This window comes from Crinia signifera, unplaced genomic scaffold (genome assembly GCF_055691185.1).
Source record: "Crinia signifera unplaced genomic scaffold, ASM5569118v1 HAP2_SCAFFOLD_80, whole genome shotgun sequence".
Taxonomy (NCBI): Eukaryota; Metazoa; Chordata; class Amphibia; order Anura; family Myobatrachidae; genus Crinia; species Crinia signifera.
Genome location: NW_028142708.1, coordinates 84,198 through 102,937, shown reverse-complemented (window position 1 = coordinate 102,937; position 18,740 = coordinate 84,198). Strand labels below are relative to the sequence as shown.

Sequence of the window (18,740 nt, the reverse complement as noted above, 5' to 3'; positions counted from 1 at the left end):
GACTTGTGGTTCCACGCAGAAGTGGGGAGCTGTACTTCTGTTTCAGAGAGGAGGTAGCATGCGGACTCAGTACAGTACATTGGTGAAACAGAACCATTTCTATGTCCGCAATCATCCATTGCTGTGGAGTCGACAGAGGGTCTATGTACTGGAGAGAGAGATACAGTGGAGAGAGATAAAGTAGCAGCCAATCAGCTCCTAACTGCCATGTTACAGGTTATGTTTGACAAAGAAGTGTAAGGAGCGGGTTGGTTGATACTTTATCTTTCTCCAAGGCTTAGCACATAGACTCCATAGTGTGTGATACCGTTATACGATTTGGGTACGGGAGACCGACGTTTAGAATGACAGTGGTCACATGACCGAATTCCATCACCTGGGCGGGTAAGTATGTTACACCCTCCTAACGCTAACCTTTTACCGCAGCCAAACCCTTAGCCTCTCTTCTTGAAGCCTAACCCTCCCCGCCGCAGCCTGACCCTCCCCGGCATACATACGTTTGGGATGGCAGCTGTCGGGATTTCAGACTCTGGATATTTTTTCTGTACTATGCGTATATAGAATTTGTCTTAATCATTCTGTCGGCAGTTTGAGAATGCCGACACGTTGCCTTGTCTCCTCTTTAGCGAAACACCTGATGCCGTTACGATCACCGCAGGTGCACATGTTCCAATGCAGCCGGTTTCTGTGTCTGCCGCGTGGTCGCGTCATAAATAAAAAGTGCAGCCATGCCGGATTCACTGGGACATTCCGTCCAGACAACAGCTGCATTGTGGCTGTGCTCCAGATATATGGGACGGACTGACACGTGGATGATGTGATGTCCAGCAATGCAGTGGATTCAGGTTTAGGGCAAACACTTTGCCCGTGTTTGAGGTGGCGGAATAACCTGTGTGCTGGGCGACGCTTTTACTGCACTCTGTGTTGCTGCAGGAAATCCCTGTGCGGCATGTGCTGCCATTTGACTGCGTCGGCAACCCCAGGTGCTGCTACCTGCTGGTGTAGTGGAGGAAAGAAAGAAGGAAAGAAGAAAAGACAGAAAGAAAGAAAAATGTGATCAAGTGAAGAAGAAGAAGAAAAGTAAGCTGGCGTGAGCGCCTCCTGCTGGTTGCAGGCTAGAAAAGCAAAAGCCTACAGCACCTGGTATTCCCAGGCGGTCTCCCATCCAAGTACTAACCAGGCCTGACCCTGCTTAGCTTCCGAGATCAGACGAGATCGGGCGTGTTCAGGGTGGTGTGGCCGTAGGCAGAGACCAGCCTCACATTTGCTCCTTTTCTACGTGCCTTCGGGACAGCGCTGGTCTGCTTGTGACTGGAGGCTGTCTCACTGTGGGCAGCTTTGCACAGAGTCCAGGCCTAACCTTTTACCGCAGCCAAACCCTTAGCCTCTCTTCTTGAAGCCTAACCCTCCCCGCCGCAGCCTGACCCTCCCCGGCATACATACGTTTGGGATGGCGGCTGTCGGGATTTCAGACTCTGGATATTTTTTCTGTACTATGCGTATATAGAATTTGTCTTAATCATTCTGTCGGCAGTTTGAGAATGCCGACACGTTGCCTTGTCTCCTCTTTAGCGAAACACCTGATGCCGTTAAGATCACCGCAGGTGCACATGTTCCAATGCAGCCGGTTTCTGTGTCTGCCGCGTGGTCGCGTCATAAATAAAAAGTGCAGCCATGCCGGATTCACTGGGACATTCCGTCCAGACAACAGCTGCATTGTGGCTGTGCTCCAGATATATGGGACGGACTGACACGTGGATGATGTGATGTCCAGCAATGCAGTGGATTCAGGTTTAGGGCAAACACTTTGCCCGTGTTTGAGGCGGCGGAATAACCTGTGTGCTGGGCGACGCTTTTACTGCACTCTGTGTTGCTGCAGGAAATCCCTGTGCGGCATGTGCTGCCATTTGACTGCGTCGGCAACCCCAGGTGCTGCTACCTGCTGGTGTAGTGGAGGAAAGAAAGAAGGAAAGAAGAAAAGACAGAAAGAAAGAAAAATGTGATCAAGTGAAGAAGAAGAAGAAAAAAAGTAAGCTGGCGTGAGCGCCTCCTGCTGGTTGCAGGCTAGAAAAGCAAAAGCCTACAGCACCTGGTATTCCCAGGCGGTCTCCCATCCAAGTACTAACCAGGCCTGACCCTGCTTAGCTTCCGAGATCAGACGAGATCGGGCGTGTTCAGGGTGGTGTGGCCGTAGGCAGAGACCGGCCTCACATTTGCTCCTTTTCTACGTGCCTTCGAGACAGCGCTGGTCTGCTTGTGACTGGAGGCTGTCTCACTGTGGGCAGCTTTGCACAGAGTCCAGGCCGTGGCTGGGGAGGGGGGGTTGCTGGGAGCCAGGAACACACCGAGGACTCGGGCAAGTGTCTGTAATTAGCATTAGTGTTGCAGACAGATTCCTGTGCACTTCAGGTGCTGCTGCTGCTGCTGCTGCTGCTGCTGCTGTAACCTTGCAGACGTGGGCCCACACAAGGCATTGAGGCCCAGAGAAGATGGCTGCACCGTGATTCCCTGACGTTGTGAGGTATGACTTACAGACCCGTCCCACCAACACGTAATATGCTACTTTCTGAAGCCATCACTTTCCAGGGCATTCTGATGGCAGCCATTTTGTGGCCTGTCAGATCCTACTCCGATTAGGCCATTTTTAAAAAAGGGCATAGAAGCGCGCAGCGTCATTTCGCATAAAGTTGATTTAAAAGTAAAAGAGCAGCTGGAGGGGGAACGGTGGTAGCCGATGAGAGACGCCAACGAGCAGCGTGACTCAGAGACTGCCAAGAAGGCTGGCTGAGACTTGTGGTTCCACGCAGAAGTGGGGAGCTGTACTTCTGTTTCAGAGAGGAGGTAGCATGCGGACTCAGTACAGTACATTGGTGAAACAGAACCATTTCTATGTCCGCAATCATCCATTGCTGTGGAGTCGACAGAGGGTCTATGTACTGGAGAGAGAGATACAGTGGAGAGAGATAAAGTAGCAGCCAATCAGCTCCTAACTGCCATGTTACAGGTTATGTTTGACAAAGAAGTGTAAGGAGCGGGTTGGTTGATACTTTATCTTTCTCCAAGGCTTAGCACATAGACTCCATAGTGTGTGATACCGTTATACGATTTGGGTACGGGAGACCGACGTTTAGAATGACAGTGGTCACATGACCGAATTCCATCACCTGGGCGGGTAAGTATGTTACGCCCTCCTAACGCTAACCTTTTACCGCAGCCAAACCCTTAGCCTCTCTTCTTGAAGCCTAACCCTCCCCGCCGCAGCCTGACCCTCCCCGGCATACATACGTTTGGGATGGCGGCTGTCGGGATTTCAGACTCTGGATATTTTTTCTGTACTATGCGTATATAGAATTTGTCTTAATCATTCTGTCGGCAGTTTGAGAATGCCGACACGTTGCCTTGTCTCCTCTTTAGCGAAACACCTGATGCCGTTAAGATCACCGCAGGTGCACATGTTCCAATGCAGCCGGTTTCTGTGTCTGCCGCGTGGTCGCGTCATAAATAAAAAGTGCAGCCATGCCGGATTCACTGGGACATTCCGTCCAGACAACAGCTGCATTGTGGCTGTGCTCCAGATATATGGGACGGACTGACACGTGGATGATGTGATGTCCAGCAATGCAGTGGATTCAGGTTTAGGGCAAACACTTTGCCCGTGTTTGAGGCGGCGGAATAACCTGTGTGCTGGGCGACGCTTTTACTGCACTCTGTGTTGCTGCAGGAAATCCCTGTGCGGCATGTGCTGCCATTTGACTGCGTCGGCAACCCCAGGTGCTGCTACCTGCTGGTGTAGTGGAGGAAAGAAAGAAGGAAAGAAGAAAAGACAGAAAGAAAGAAAAATGTGATCAAGTGAAGAAGAAGAAAAGTAAGCTGGCGTGAGCGCCTCCTGCTGGTTGCAGGCTAGAAAAGCAAAAGCCTACAGCACCTGGTATTCCCAGGCGGTCTCCCATCCAAGTACTAACCAGGCCTGACCCTGCTTAGCTTCCGAGATCAGACGAGATCGGGCGTGTTCAGGGTGGTGTGGCCGTAGGCAGAGACCAGCCTCACATTTGCTCCTTTTCTACGTGCCTTCGGGACAGCGCTGGTCTGCTTGTGACTGGAGGCTGTCTCACTGTGGGCAGCTTTGCACAGAGTCCAGGCCGTGGCTGGGGAGGGGGGGTTGCTGGGAGCCAGGAACACACCGAGGACTCGGGCAAGTGTCTGTAATTAGCATTAGTGTTGCAGACAGATTCCTGTGCACTTCAGGTGCTGCTGCTGCTGCTGCTGCTGCTGAAACCTTGCAGACGTGGGCCCACACAAGGCATTGAGGCCCAGAAAAGATGGCTGCACCGTGATTCCCTGACGTTGTGAGGTATGACTTACAGACCCGTCCCACCAACACGTAATATGCTACTTTCTGAAGCCATCACTTTCCAGGGCATTCTGATGGCAGCCATTTTGTGGCCTGTCAGATCCTACTCCGATTAGGCCATTTTTAAAAAAGGGCATAGAAGCGCGCAGCGTCATTTCGCATAAAGTTGATTTAAAAGTAAAAGAGCAGCTGGAGGGGGAACGGTGGTAGCCGATGAGAGACGCCAACGAGCAGCGTGACTCAGAGACTACCAAGAAGGCTGGCTGAGACTTGTGGTTCCACGCAGAAGTGGGGAGCTGTACTTCTGTTTCAGAGAGGAGGTAGCATGCGGACTCAGTACAGTACATTGTTGAAACAGAACCATTTCTATGTCCGCAATCATCCATTGCTGTGGAGTCGACAGAGGGTCTATGTACTGGAGAGAGAGATACAGTGGAGAGAGATAAAGTAGCAGCCAATCAGCTCCTAACTGCCATGTTACAGGTTATGTTTGACAAAGCAGTGTAAGGAGCGGGTTGGTTGATACTTTATCTTTCTCCAAGGCTTAGCACAAAGACTCCATAGTGTGTGATACCGTTATACGATTTGGGTACGGGAGACCGACGTTTAGAATGACAGTGGTCACATGACCGAATTCCATCACCTGGGCGGGTAAGTATGTTACGCCCTCCTAACGCTAACCTTTTACCGCAGCCAAACCCTTAGCCTCTCTTCTTGAAGCCTAACCCTCCCCGCCGCAGCCTGACCCTCCCCGGCATACATACGTTTGGGATGGCGGCTGTCGGGATTTCAGACTCTGGATATTTTTTCTGTACTATGCGTATATAGAATTTGTCTTAATCATTCTGTCGGCAGTTTGAGAATGCCGACACGTTGCCTTGTCTCCTCTTTAGCGAAACACCTGATGCCGTTAAGATCACCGCAGGTGCACATGTTCCAATGCAGCCGGTTTCTGTGTCTGCCGCGTGGTCGCGTCATAAATAAAAAGTGCAGCCATGCCGGATTCACTGGGACATTCCGTCCAGACAACAGCTGCATTGTGGCTGTGCTCCAGATATATGGGACGGACTGACACGTGGATGATGTGATGTCCAGCAATGCAGTGGATTCAGGTTTAGGGCAAACACTTTGCCCGTGTTTGAGGCGGCGGAATAACCTGTGTGCTGGGCGACGCTTTTACTGCACTCTGTGTTGCTGCAGGAAATCCCTGTGCGGTATGTGCTGCCATTTGACTGCGTCGGCAACCCCAGGTGCTGCTACCTGCTGGTGTAGTGGAGGAAAGAAAGAAGGAAAGAAGAAAAGACAGAAAGAAAGAAAAATGTGATCAAGTGAAGAAGAAGAAAAGTAAGCTGGCGTGAGCGCCTCCTGCTGGTTGCAGGCTAGAAAAGCAAAAGCCTACAGCACCTGGTATTCCCAGGCGGTCTCCCATCCAAGTACTAACCAGGCCTGACCCTGCTTAGCTTCCGAGATCAGACGAGATCGGGCGTGTTCAGGGTGGTGTGGCCGTAGGCAGAGACCAGCCTCACATTTGCTCCTTTTCTACGTGCCTTCGGGACAGCGCTGGTCTGCTTGTGACTGGAGGCTGTCTCACTGTGGGCAGCTTTGCACAGAGTCCAGGCCGTGGCTGGGGAGGGGGGGTTGCTGGGAGCCAGGAACACACCGAGGACTCGGGCAAGTGTCTGTAATTAGCATTAGTGTTGCAGACAGATTCCTGTGCACTTCAGGTGCTGCTGCTGCTGCTGCTGCTGCTGCTGAAACCTTGCAGACGTGGGCCCACACAAGGCATTGAGGCCCAGAAAAGATGGCTGCACCGTGATTCCCTGACGTTGTGAGGTATGACTTACAGACCCGTCCCACCAACACGTAATATGCTACTTTCTGAAGCCATTACTTTCCAGGGCATTCTGATGGCAGCCATTTTGTGGCCTGTCAGATCCTACTCCGATTAGGCCATTTTTAAAAAAGGGCATAGAAGCGCGCAGCGTCATTTCGCATAAAGTTGATTTAAAAGTAAAAGAGCAGCTGGAGGGGGAACGGTGGTAGCCGATGAGAGACGCCAACGAGCAGCGTGACTCAGAGACTACCAAGAAGGCTGGCTGAGACTTGTGGTTCCACGCAGAAGTGGGGAGCTGTACTTCTGTTTCAGAGAGGAGGTAGCATGCGGACTCAGTACAGTACATTGGTGAAACAGAACCATTTCTATGTCCGCAATCATCCATTGCTGTGGAGTCGACAGAGGGTCTATGTACTGGAGAGAGAGATACAGTGGAGAGAGATAAAGTAGCAGCCAATCAGCTCCTAACTGCCATGTTACAGGTTATGTTTGACAAAGCAGTGTAAGGAGCGGGTTGGTTGATACTTTATCTTTCTCCAAGGCTTAGCACAAAGACTCCATAGTGTGTGATACCGTTATACGATTTGGGTACGGGAGACCGACGTTTAGAATGACAGTGGTCACATGACCGAATTCCATCACCTGGGCGGGTAAGTATGTTACGCCCTCCTAACGCTAACCTTTTACCGCAGCCAAACCCTTAGCCTCTCTTCTTGAAGCCTAACCCTCCCCGCCGCAGCCTGACCCTCCCCGGCATACATACGTTTGGGATGGCGGCTGTCGGGATTTCAGACTCTGGATATTTTTTCTGTACTATGCGTATATAGAATTTGTCTTAATCATTCTGTCGGCAGTTTGAGAATGCCGACACGTTGCCTTGTCTCCTCTTTAGCGAAACACCTGATGCCGTTAAGATCACCGCAGGTGCACATGTTCCAATGCAGCCGGTTTCTGTGTCTGCCGCGTGGTCGCGTCATAAATAAAAAGTGCAGCCATGCCGGATTCACTGGGACATTCCGTCCAGACAACAGCTGCATTGTGGCTGTGCTCCAGATATATGGGACGGACTGACACGTGGATGATGTGATGTCCAGCAATGCAGTGGATTCAGGTTTAGGGCAAACACTTTGCCCGTGTTTGAGGCGGCGGAATAACCTGTGTGCTGGGCGACGCTTTTACTGCACTCTGTGTTGCTGCAGGAAATCCCTGTGTGGCATGTGCTGCCATTTGACTGCGTCGGCAACCCCAGGTGCTGCTACCTGCTGGTGTAGTGGAGGAAAGAAAGAAGGAAAGAAGAAAAGACAGAAAGAAAGAAAAATGTGATCAAGTGAAGAAGAAGAAAAGTAAGCTGGCGTGAGCGCCTCCTGCTGGTTGCAGGCTAGAAAAGCAAAAGCCTACAGCACCTGGTATTCCCAGGCGGTCTCCCATCCAAGTACTAACCAGGCCTGACCCTGCTTAGCTTCCGAGATCAGACGAGATCGGGCGTGTTCAGGGTGGTGTGGCCGTAGGCAGAGACCAGCCTCACATTTGCTCCTTTTCTACGTGCCTTCGGGACAGCGCTGGTCTGCTTGTGACTGGAGGCTGTCTCACTGTGGGCAGCTTTGCACAGAGTCCAGGCCGTGGCTGGGGAGGGGGGGTTGCTGGGAGCCAGGAACACACCGAGGCAGGGGCGTAACTACCATAGGTGCAAGGGGTGCAGCTGCTATGGGGCCCAGAGCTGAAGGGGGCCCATCTTTGCTGTCAAACTAATATGTTTTGCATACATTTATCACCATAAGTTGATATATAGGGGGCCCTTACAAACTTTTGCTATGGGGCCCACGAATATCTAGTTACGCCTCTGCACCGAGGACTCGGGCAAGTGTCTGTAATTAGCATTAGTGTTGCAGACAGATTCCTGTGCACTTCAGGTGCTGCTGCTGCTGCTGCTGCTGAAACCTTGCAGACGAGGGCCCACACAAGGCATTGAGGCCCAGAAAAGATGGCTGCACCGTGATTCCCTGACGTTGTGAGGTATGACTTACAGACCCGTCCCACCAACACGTAATATGCTACTTTCTGAAGCCATCACTTTCCAGGGCATTCTGATGGCAGCCATTTTGTGGCCTGTCAGATCCTACTCCGATTAGGCCATTTTTAAAAAAGGGCATAGAAGCGCGCAGCGTCATTTCGCATAAAGTTGATTTAAAAGTAAAAGAGCAGCTGGAGGGGGAACGGTGGTAGCCGATGAGAGACGCCAACGAGCAGCGTGACTCAGAGACTACCAAGAAGGCTGGCTGAGACTTGTGGTTCCACGCAGAAGTGGGGAGCTGTACTTCTGTTTCAGAGAGGAGGTAGCATGCGGACTCAGTACAGTACATTGTTGAAACAGAACCATTTCTATGTCCGCAATCATCCATTGCTGTAGAGTCGACAGAGGGTCTATGTACTGGAGAGAGAGATACAGTGGAGAGAGATAAAGTAGCAGCCAATCAGCTCCTAACTGCCATGTTACAGGTTATGTTTGACAAAGCAGTGTAAGGAGCGGGTTGGTTGATACTTTATCTTTCTCCAAGGCTTAGCACAAAGACTCCATAGTGTGTGATACCGTTATACGATTTGGGTACGGGAGACCGACGTTTAGAATGACAGTGGTCACATGACCGAATTCCATCACCTGGGCGGGTAAGTATGTTACGCCCTCCTAACGCTAACCTTTTACCGCAGCCAAACCCTTAGCCTCTCTTCTTGAAGCCTAACCCTCCCCGCCGCAGCCTGACCCTCCCCGGCATACATACGTTTGGGATGGCGGCTGTCGGGATTTCAGACTCTGGATATTTTTTCTGTACTATGCGTATATAGAATTTGTCTTAATCATTCTGTCGGCAGTTTGAGAATGCCGACACGTTGCCTTGTCTCCTCTTTAGCGAAACACCTGATGCCGTTAAGATCACCGCATATGCACATGTTCCAATGCAGCCGGTTTCTGTGTCTGCCGCGTGGTCGCGTCATAAATAAAAAGTGCAACCATGCCGGATTCACTGGGACATTCCGTCCAGACAACAGCTGCATTGTGGCTGTGCTCCAGATATATGGGACGGACTGACACGTGGATGATGTGATGTCCAGCAATGCAGTGGATTCAGGTTTAGGGCAAACACTTTGCCCGTGTTTGAGGCGGCGGAATAACCTGTGTGCTGGGCGACGCTTTTACTGCACTCTGTGTTGCTGCAGGAAATCCCTGTGCGGCATGTGCTGCCATTTGACTGCGTCGGCAACCCCAGGTGCTGCTACCTGCTGGTGTAGTGGAGGAAAGAAAGAAGGAAAGAAGAAAAGACAGAAAGAAAGAAAAATGTGATCAAGTGAAGAAGAAGAAGAAAAAAAGTAAGCTGGCGTGAGCGCCTCCTGCTGGTTGCAGGCTAGAAAAGCAAAAGCCTACAGCACCTGGTATTCCCAGGCGGTCTCCCATCCAAGTACTAACCAGGCCTGACCCTGCTTAGCTTCCGAGATCAGACGAGATCGGGCGTGTTCAGGGTGGTGTGGCCGTAGGCAGAGACCGGCCTCACATTTGCTCCTTTTCTACGTGCCTTCGAGACAGCGCTGGTCTGCTTGTGACTGGAGGCTGTCTCACTGTGGGCAGCTTTGCACAGAGTCCAGGCCGTGGCTGGGGAGGGGGGGTTGCTGGGAGCCAGGAACACACCGAGGACTCGGGCAAGTGTCTGTAATTAGCATTAGTGTTGCAGACAGATTCCTGTGCACTTCAGGTGCTGCTGCTGCTGCTGCTGCTGCTGCTGCTGCTGCTGTAACCTTGCAGACGTGGGCCCACACAAGGCATTGAGGCCCAGAGAAGATGGCTGCACCGTGATTCCCTGACGTTGTGAGGTATGACTTACAGACCCGTCCCACCAACACGTAATATGCTACTTTCTGAAGCCATCACTTTCCAGGGCATTCTGATGGCAGCCATTTTGTGGCCTGTCAGATCCTACTCCGATTAGGCCATTTTTAAAAAAGGGCATAGAAGCGCGCAGCGTCATTTCGCATAAAGTTGATTTAAAAGTAAAAGAGCAGCTGGAGGGGGAACGGTGGTAGCCGATGAGAGACGCCAACGAGCAGCGTGACTCAGAGACTGCCAAGAAGGCTGGCTGAGACTTGTGGTTCCACGCAGAAGTGGGGAGCTGTACTTCTGTTTCAGAGAGGAGGTAGCATGCGGACTCAGTACAGTACATTGGTGAAACAGAACCATTTCTATGTCCGCAATCATCCATTGCTGTGGAGTCGACAGAGGGTCTATGTACTGGAGAGAGAGATACAGTGGAGAGAGATAAAGTAGCAGCCAATCAGCTCCTAACTGCCATGTTACAGGTTATGTTTGACAAAGAAGTGTAAGGAGCGGGTTGGTTGATACTTTATCTTTCTCCAAGGCTTAGCACATAGACTCCATAGTGTGTGATACCGTTATACGATTTGGGTACGGGAGACCGACGTTTAGAATGACAGTGGTCACATGACCGAATTCCATCACCTGGGCGGGTAAGTATGTTACGCCCTCCTAACGCTAACCTTTTACCGCAGCCAAACCCTTAGCCTCTCTTCTTGAAGCCTAACCCTCCCCGCCGCAGCCTGACCCTCCCCGGCATACATACGTTTGGGATGGCGGCTGTCGGGATTTCAGACTCTGGATATTTTTTCTGTACTATGCGTATATAGAATTTGTCTTAATCATTCTGTCGGCAGTTTGAGAATGCCGACACGTTGCCTTGTCTCCTCTTTAGCGAAACACCTGATGCCGTTAAGATCACCGCAGGTGCACATGTTCCAATGCAGCCGGTTTCTGTGTCTGCCGCGTGGTCGCGTCATAAATAAAAAGTGCAGCCATGCCGGATTCACTGGGACATTCCGTCCAGACAACAGCTGCATTGTGGCTGTGCTCCAGATATATGGGACGGACTGACACGTGGATGATGTGATGTCCAGCAATGCAGTGGATTCAGGTTTAGGGCAAACACTTTGCCCGTGTTTGAGGCGGCGGAATAACCTGTGTGCTGGGCGACGCTTTTACTGCACTCTGTGTTGCTGCAGGAAATCCCTGTGCGGCATGTGCTGCCATTTGACTGCGTCGGCAACCCCAGGTGCTGCTACCTGCTGGTGTAGTGGAGGAAAGAAAGAAGGAAAGAAGAAAAGACAGAAAGAAAGAAAAATGTGATCAAGTGAAGAAGAAGAAGAAGAAGAAAAGTAAGCTGGCGTGAGCGCCTCCTGCTGGTTGCAGGCTAGAAAAGCAAAAGCCTACAGCACCTGGTATTCCCAGGCGGTCTCCCATCCAAGTACTAACCAGGCCTGACCCTGCTTAGCTTCCGAGATCAGACGAGATCGGGCGTGTTCAGGGTGGTGTGGCCGTAGGCAGAGACCAGCCTCACATTTGCTCCTTTTCTACGTGCCTTCGGGACAGCGCTGGTCTGCTTGTGACTGGAGGCTGTCTCACTGTGGGCAGCTTTGCACAGAGTCCAGGCCGTGGCTGGGGAGGGGGGGTTGCTGGGAGCCAGGAACACACCGAGGACTCGGGCAAGTGTCTGTAATTAGCATTAGTGTTGCAGACAGATTCCTGTGCACTTCAGGTGCTGCTGCTGCTGCTGCTGCTGCTGAAACCTTGCAGACGTGGGCCCACACAAGGCATTGAGGCCCAGAAAAGATGGCTGCACCGTGATTCCCTGACGTTGTGAGGTATGACTTACAGACCCGTCCCACCAACACGTAATATGCTACTTTCTGAAGCCATCACTTTCCAGGGCATTCTGATGGCAGCCATTTTGTGGCCTGTCAGATCCTACTCCGATTAGGCCATTTTTAAAAAAGGGCATAGAAGCGCGCAGCGTCATTTCGCATAAAGTTGATTTAAAAGTAAAAGAGCAGCTGGAGGGGGAACGGTGGTAGCCGATGAGAGACGCCAACGAGCAGCGTGACTCAGAGACTACCAAGAAGGCTGGCTGAGACTTGTGGTTCCACGCAGAAGTGGGGAGCTGTACTTCTGTTTCAGAGAGGAGGTAGCATGCGGACTCAGTACAGTACATTGTTGAAACAGAACCATTTCTATGTCCGCAATCATCCATTGCTGTGGAGTCGACAGAGGGTCTATGTACTGGAGAGAGAGATACAGTGGAGAGAGATAAAGTAGCAGCCAATCAGCTCCTAACTGCCATGTTACAGGTTATGTTTGACAAAGCAGTGTAAGGAGCGGGTTGGTTGATACTTTATCTTTCTCCAAGGCTTAGCACAAAGACTCCATAGTGTGTGATACCGTTATACGATTTGGGTACGGGAGACCGACGTTTAGAATGACAGTGGTCACATGACCGAATTCCATCACCTGGGCGGGTAAGTATGTTACGCCCTCCTAACGCTAACCTTTTACCGCAGCCAAACCCTTAGCCTCTCTTCTTGAAGCCTAACCCTCCCCGCCGCAGCCTGACCCTCCCCGGCATACATACGTTTGGGATGGCGGCTGTCGGGATTTCAGACTCTGGATATTTTTTCTGTACTATGCGTATATAGAATTTGTCTTAATCATTCTGTCGGCAGTTTGAGAATGCCGACACGTTGCCTTGTCTCCTCTTTAGCGAAACACCTGATGCCGTTAAGATCACCGCAGGTGCACATGTTCCAATGCAGCCGGTTTCTGTGTCTGCCGCGTGGTCGCGTCATAAATAAAAAGTGCAGCCATGCCGGATTCACTGGGACATTCCGTCCAGACAACAGCTGCATTGTGGCTGCGCTCCAGATATATGGGACGGACTGACACGTGGATGATGTGATGTCCAGCAATGCAGTGGATTCAGGTTTAGGGCAAACACTTTGCCCGTGTTTGAGGCGGCGGAATAACCTGTGTGCTGGGCGACGCTTTTACTGCACTCTGTGTTGCTGCAGGAAATCCCTGTGCGGTATGTGCTGCCATTTGACTGCGTCGGCAACCCCAGGTGCTGCTACCTGCTGGTGTAGTGGAGGAAAGAAAGAAGGAAAGAAGAAAAGACAGAAAGAAAGAAAAATGTGATCAAGTGAAGAAGAAGAAAAGTAAGCTGGCGTGAGCGCCTCCTGCTGGTTGCAGGCTAGAAAAGCAAAAGCCTACAGCACCTGGTATTCCCAGGCGGTCTCCCATCCAAGTACTAACCAGGCCTGACCCTGCTTAGCTTCCGAGATCAGACGAGATCGGGCGTGTTCAGGGTGGTGTGGCCGTAGGCAGAGACCAGCCTCACATTTGCTCCTTTTCTACGTGCCTTCGGGACAGCGCTGGTCTGCTTGTGACTGGAGGCTGTCTCACTGTGGGCAGCTTTGCACAGAGTCCAGGCCTAACCTTTTACCGCAGCCAAACCCTTAGCCTCTCTTCTTGAAGCCTAACCCTCCCCGCCGCAGCCTGACCCTCCCCGGCATACATACGTTTGGGATGGCGGCTGTCGGGATTTCAGACTCTGGATATTTTTTCTGTACTATGCGTATATAGAATTTGTCTTAATCATTCTGTCGGCAGTTTGAGAATGCCGACACGTTGCCTTGTCTCCTCTTTAGCGAAACACCTGATGCCGTTAAGATCACCGCAGGTGCACATGTTCCAATGCAGCCGGTTTCTGTGTCTGCCGCGTGGTCGCGTCATAAATAAAAAGTGCAGCCATGCCGGATTCACTGGGACATTCCGTCCAGACAACAGCTGCATTGTGGCTGTGCTCCAGATATATGGGACGGACTGACACGTGGATGATGTGATGTCCAGCAATGCAGTGGATTCAGGTTTAGGGCAAACACTTTGCCCGTGTTTGAGGCGGCGGAATAACCTGTGTGCTGGGCGACGCTTTTACTGCACTCTGTGTTGCTGCAGGAAATCCCTGTGCGGTATGTGCTGCCATTTGACTGCGTCGGCAACCCCAGGTGCTGCTACCTGCTGGTGTAGTGGAGGAAAGAAAGAAGGAAAGAAGAAAAGACAGAAAGAAAGAAAAATGTGATCAAGTGAAGAAGAAGAAAAGTAAGCTGGCGTGAGCGCCTCCTGCTGGTTGCAGGCTAGAAAAGCAAAAGCCTACAGCACCTGGTATTCCCAGGCGGTCTCCCATCCAAGTACTAACCAGGCCTGACCCTGCTTAGCTTCCGAGATCAGACGAGATCGGGCGTGTTCAGGGTGGTGTGGCCGTAGGCAGAGACCAGCCTCACATTTGCTCCTTTTCTACGTGCCTTCGGGACAGCGCTGGTCTGCTTGTGACTGGAGGCTGTCTCACTGTGGGCAGCTTTGCACAGAGTCCAGGCCGTGGCTGGGGAGGGGGGGTTGCTGGGAGCCAGGAACACACCGAGGACTCGGGCAAGTGTCTGTAATTAGCATTAGTGTTGCAGACAGATTCCTGTGCACTTCAGGTGCTGCTGCTGCTGCTGCTGCTGCTGAAACCTTGCAGACGTGGGCCCACACAAGGCATTGAGGCCCAGAAAAGATGGCTGCACCGTGATTCCCTGACGTTGTGAGGTATGACTTACAGACCCGTCCCACCAACACGTAATATGCTACTTTCTGAAGCCATCACTTTCCAGGGCATTCTGATGGCAGCCATTTTGTGGCCTGTCAGATCCTACTCCGATTAGGCCATTTTTAAAAAAGGGCATAGAAGCGCGCAGCGTCATTTCGCATAAAGTTGATTTAAAAGTAAAAGAGCAGCTGGAGGGGGAACGGTGGTAGCCGATGAGAGACGCCAACGAGCAGCGTGACTCAGAGACTACCAAGAAGGCTGGCTGAGACTTGTGGTTCCACGCAGAAGTGGGGAGCTGTACTTCTGTTTCAGAGAGGAGGTAGCATGCGGACTCAGTACAGTACATTGTTGAAACAGAACCATTTCTATGTCCGCAATCATCCATTGCTGTGGAGTCGACAGAGGGTCTATGTACTGGAGAGAGAGATACAGTGGAGAGAGATAAAGTAGCAGCCAATCAGCTCCTAACTGCCATGTTACAGGTTATGTTTGACAAAGCAGTGTAAGGAGCGGGTTGGTTGATACTTTATCTTTCTCCAAGGCTTAGCACAAAGACTCCATAGTGTGTGATACCGTTATACGATTTGGGTACGGGAGACCGACGTTTAGAATGACAGTGGTCACATGACCGAATTCCATCACCTGGGCGGGTAAGTATGTTACGCCCTCCTAACGCTAACCTTTTACCGCAGCCAAACCCTTAGCCTCTCTTCTTGAAGCCTAACCCTCCCCGCCGCAGCCTGACCCTCCCCGGCATACATACGTTTGGGATGGCGGCTGTCGGGATTTCAGACTCTGGATATTTTTTCTGTACTATGCGTATATAGAATTTGTCTTAATCATTCTGTCGGCAGTTTGAGAATGCCGACACGTTGCCTTGTCTCCTCTTTAGCGAAACACCTGATGCCGTTAAGATCACCGCAGGTGCACATGTTCCAATGCAGCCGGTTTCTGTGTCTGCCGCGTGGTCGCGTCATAAATAAAAAGTGCAGCCATGCCGGATTCACTGGGACATTCCGTCCAGACAACAGCTGCATTGTGGCTGCGCTCCAGATATATGGGACGGACTGACACGTGGATGATGTGATGTCCAGCAATGCAGTGGATTCAGGTTTAGGGCAAACACTTTGCCCGTGTTTGAGGCGGCGGAATAACCTGTGTGCTGGGCGACGCTTTTACTGCACTCTGTGTTGCTGCAGGAAATCCCTGTGCGGTATGTGCTGCCATTTGACTGCGTCGGCAACCCCAGGTGCTGCTACCTGCTGGTGTAGTGGAGGAAAGAAAGAAGGAAAGAAGAAAAGACAGAAAGAAAGAAAAATGTGATCAAGTGAAGAAGAAGAAAAGTAAGCTGGCGTGAGCGCCTCCTGCTGGTTGCAGGCTAGAAAAGCAAAAGCCTACAGCACCTGGTATTCCCAGGCGGTCTCCCATCCAAGTACTAACCAGGCCTGACCCTGCTTAGCTTCCGAGATCAGACGAGATCGGGCGTGTTCAGGGTGGTGTGGCCGTAGGCAGAGACCAGCCTCACATTTGCTCCTTTTCTACGTGCCTTCGGGACAGCGCTGGTCTGCTTGTGACTGGAGGCTGTCTCACTGTGGGCAGCTTTGCACAGAGTCCAGGCCGTGGCTGGGGAGGGGGGGTTGCTGGGAGCCAGGAACACACCGAGGACTCGGGCAAGTGTCTGTAATTAGCATTAGTGTTGCAGACAGATTCCTGTGCACTTCAGGTGCTGCTGCTGCTGCTGCTGCTGAAACCTTGCAGACGTGGGCCCACACAAGGCATTGAGGCCCAGAAAAGATGGCTGCACCGTGATTCCCTGACGTTGTGAGGTATGACTTACAGACCCGTCCCACCAACACGTAATATGCTACTTTCTGAAGCCATCACTTTCCAGGGCATTCTGATGGCAGCCATTTTGTGGCCTGTCAGATCCTACTCCGATTAGGCCATTTTTAAAAAAGGGCATAGAAGCGCGCAGCGTCATTTCGCATAAAGTTGATTTAAAAGTAAAAGAGCAGCTGGAGGGGGAACGGTGGTAGCCGATGAGAGACGCCAACGAGCAGCGTGACTCAGAGACTACCAAGAAGGCTGGCTGAGACTTGTGGTTCCACGCAGAAGTGGGGAGCTGTACTTCTGTTTCAGAGAGGAGGTAGCATGCGGACTCAGTACAGTACATTGGTGAAACAGAACCATTTCTATGTCCGCAATCATCCATTGCTGTGGAGTCGACAGAGGGTCTATGTACTGGAGAGAGAGATACAGTGGAGAGAGATAAAGTAGCAGCCAATCAGCTCCTAACTGCCATGTTACAGGTTATGTTTGACAAAGCAGTGTAAGGAGCGGGTTGGTTGATACTTTATCTTTCTCCAAGGCTTAGCACAAAGACTCCATAGTGTGTGATACCGTTATACGATTTGGGTACGGGAGACCGACGTTTAGAATGACAGTGGTCACATGACCGAATTCCATCACCTGGGCGGGTAAGTATGTTACGCCCTCCTAACGCTAACCTTTTACCGCAGCCAAACCCTTAGCCTCTCTTCTTGAAGCCTAACCCTCCCCGCCGCAGCCTGACCCTCCCCGGCATACATACGTTTGGGATGGCGGCTGTCGGGATTTCAGACTCTGGATATTTTTTCTGTACTATGCGTATATAGAATTTGTCTTAATCATTCTGTCGGCAGTTTGAGAATGCCGACACGTTGCCTTGTCTCCTCTTTAGCGAAACACCTGATGCCGTTAAGATCACCGCAGGTGCACATGTTCCAATGCAGCCGGTTTCTGTGTCTGCCGCGTGGTCGCGTCATAAATAAAAAGTGCAGCCATGCCGGATTCACTGGGACATTCCGTCCAGACAACAGCTGCATTGTGGCTGTGCTCCAGATATATGGGACGGACTGACACGTGGATGATGTGATGTCCAGCAATGCAGTGGATTCAGGTTTAGGGCAAACACTTTGCCCGTGTTTGAGGCGGCGGAATAACCTGTGTGCTGGGCGACGCTTTTACTGCACTCTGTGTTGCTGCAGGAAATCCCTGTGCGGTATGTGCTGCCATTTGACTGCGTCGGCAACCCCAGGTGCTGCTACCTGCTGGTGTAGTGGAGGAAAGAAAGAAGGAAAGAAGAAAAGACAGAAAGAAAGAAAAATGTGATCAAGTGAAGAAGAAGAAAAGTAAGCTGGCGTGAGCGCCTCCTGCTGGTTGCAGGCTAGAAAAGCAAAAGCCTACAGCACCTGGTATTCCCAGGCGGTCTCCCATCCAAGTACTAACCAGGCCTGACCCTGCTTAGCTTCCGAGATCAGACGAGATCGGGCGTGTTCAGGGTGGTGTGGCCGTAGGCAGAGACCAGCCTCACATTTGCTCCTTTTCTACGTGCCTTCGGGACAGCGCTGGTCTGCTTGTGACTGGAGGCTGTCTCACTGTGGGCAGCTTTGCACAGAGTCCAGGCCGTGGCTGGGGAGGGGGGGTTGCTGGGAGCCAGGAACACACCGAGGACTCGGGCAAGTGTCTGTAATTAGCATTAGTGTTGCAGACAGATTCCTGTGCACTTCAGGTGCTGCTGCTGCTGCTGCTGCTGCTGAAACCTTGCAGACGTGGGCCCACACAAGGCATTGAGGCCCAGAAAAGATGGCTGCACCGTGATTCCCTGACGTTGTGAGGTATGACTTACAGACCCGTCCCACCAACACGTAATATGCTACTTTCTGAAGCCATCACTTTCCAGGGCATTCTGATGGCAGCCATTTTGTGGCCTGTCAGATCCTACTCCGATTAGGCCATTTTTAAAAAAGGGCATAGAAGCGCGCAGCGTCATTTCGCATAAAGTTGATTTAAAAGTAAAAGAGCAGCTGGAGGGGGAACGGTGGTAGCCGATGAGAGACGCCAACGAGCAGCGTGACTCAGAGACTACCAAGAAGGCTGGCTGAGACTTGTGGTTCCACGCAGAAGTGGGGAGCTGTACTTCTGTTTCAGAGAGGAGGTAGCATGCGGACTCAGTACAGTACATTGGTGAAACAGAACCATTTCTATGTCCGCAATCATCCATTGCTGTGGAGTCGACAGAGGGTCTATGTACTGGAGAGAG

General features: G+C 51.5%; 11 non-coding genes across 11 annotated transcripts; all 11 read right to left on the bottom strand.

The window, feature by feature from the left end:
• Positions 1–1,128: 1,128 nt before the first annotated feature.
• LOC146056542 (5S ribosomal RNA) lies at positions 1,129–1,247 on the bottom strand. The gene has a single exon (XR_014469327.1). It is a non-coding gene; the product is annotated as a 5S ribosomal RNA (ribosomal RNA).
• An 830-nt stretch (positions 1,248–2,077) lies between these two features.
• Positions 2,078–2,196, bottom strand: LOC146056541 (5S ribosomal RNA). The gene has a single exon (XR_014469326.1). It is a non-coding gene; the product is annotated as a 5S ribosomal RNA (ribosomal RNA).
• A 1,717-nt stretch (positions 2,197–3,913) lies between these two features.
• Positions 3,914–4,032, bottom strand: LOC146056540 (5S ribosomal RNA). Its single transcript, XR_014469325.1, has one exon. It is a non-coding gene; the product is annotated as a 5S ribosomal RNA (ribosomal RNA).
• A 1,711-nt stretch (positions 4,033–5,743) lies between these two features.
• On the bottom strand, positions 5,744–5,862 carry LOC146056538 (5S ribosomal RNA). Its single transcript, XR_014469323.1, has one exon. It is a non-coding gene; the product is annotated as a 5S ribosomal RNA (ribosomal RNA).
• Positions 5,863–7,576: 1,714 nt separating this feature from the next.
• Positions 7,577–7,695, bottom strand: LOC146056537 (5S ribosomal RNA). Its single transcript, XR_014469322.1, has one exon. It is a non-coding gene; the product is annotated as a 5S ribosomal RNA (ribosomal RNA).
• A 1,901-nt stretch (positions 7,696–9,596) lies between these two features.
• Positions 9,597–9,715, bottom strand: LOC146056535 (5S ribosomal RNA). Its single transcript, XR_014469320.1, has one exon. It is a non-coding gene; the product is annotated as a 5S ribosomal RNA (ribosomal RNA).
• A 1,732-nt stretch (positions 9,716–11,447) lies between these two features.
• Positions 11,448–11,566, bottom strand: LOC146056534 (5S ribosomal RNA). The gene has a single exon (XR_014469319.1). It is a non-coding gene; the product is annotated as a 5S ribosomal RNA (ribosomal RNA).
• A 1,711-nt stretch (positions 11,567–13,277) lies between these two features.
• LOC146056533 (5S ribosomal RNA) lies at positions 13,278–13,396 on the bottom strand. Its single transcript, XR_014469318.1, has one exon. It is a non-coding gene; the product is annotated as a 5S ribosomal RNA (ribosomal RNA).
• An 824-nt stretch (positions 13,397–14,220) lies between these two features.
• Positions 14,221–14,339, bottom strand: LOC146056532 (5S ribosomal RNA). Its single transcript, XR_014469317.1, has one exon. It is a non-coding gene; the product is annotated as a 5S ribosomal RNA (ribosomal RNA).
• Positions 14,340–16,050: 1,711 nt separating this feature from the next.
• LOC146056531 (5S ribosomal RNA) lies at positions 16,051–16,169 on the bottom strand. The gene has a single exon (XR_014469316.1). It is a non-coding gene; the product is annotated as a 5S ribosomal RNA (ribosomal RNA).
• A 1,708-nt stretch (positions 16,170–17,877) lies between these two features.
• Positions 17,878–17,996, bottom strand: LOC146056530 (5S ribosomal RNA). The gene has a single exon (XR_014469315.1). It is a non-coding gene; the product is annotated as a 5S ribosomal RNA (ribosomal RNA).
• Positions 17,997–18,740: the final 744 nt, after the last annotated feature.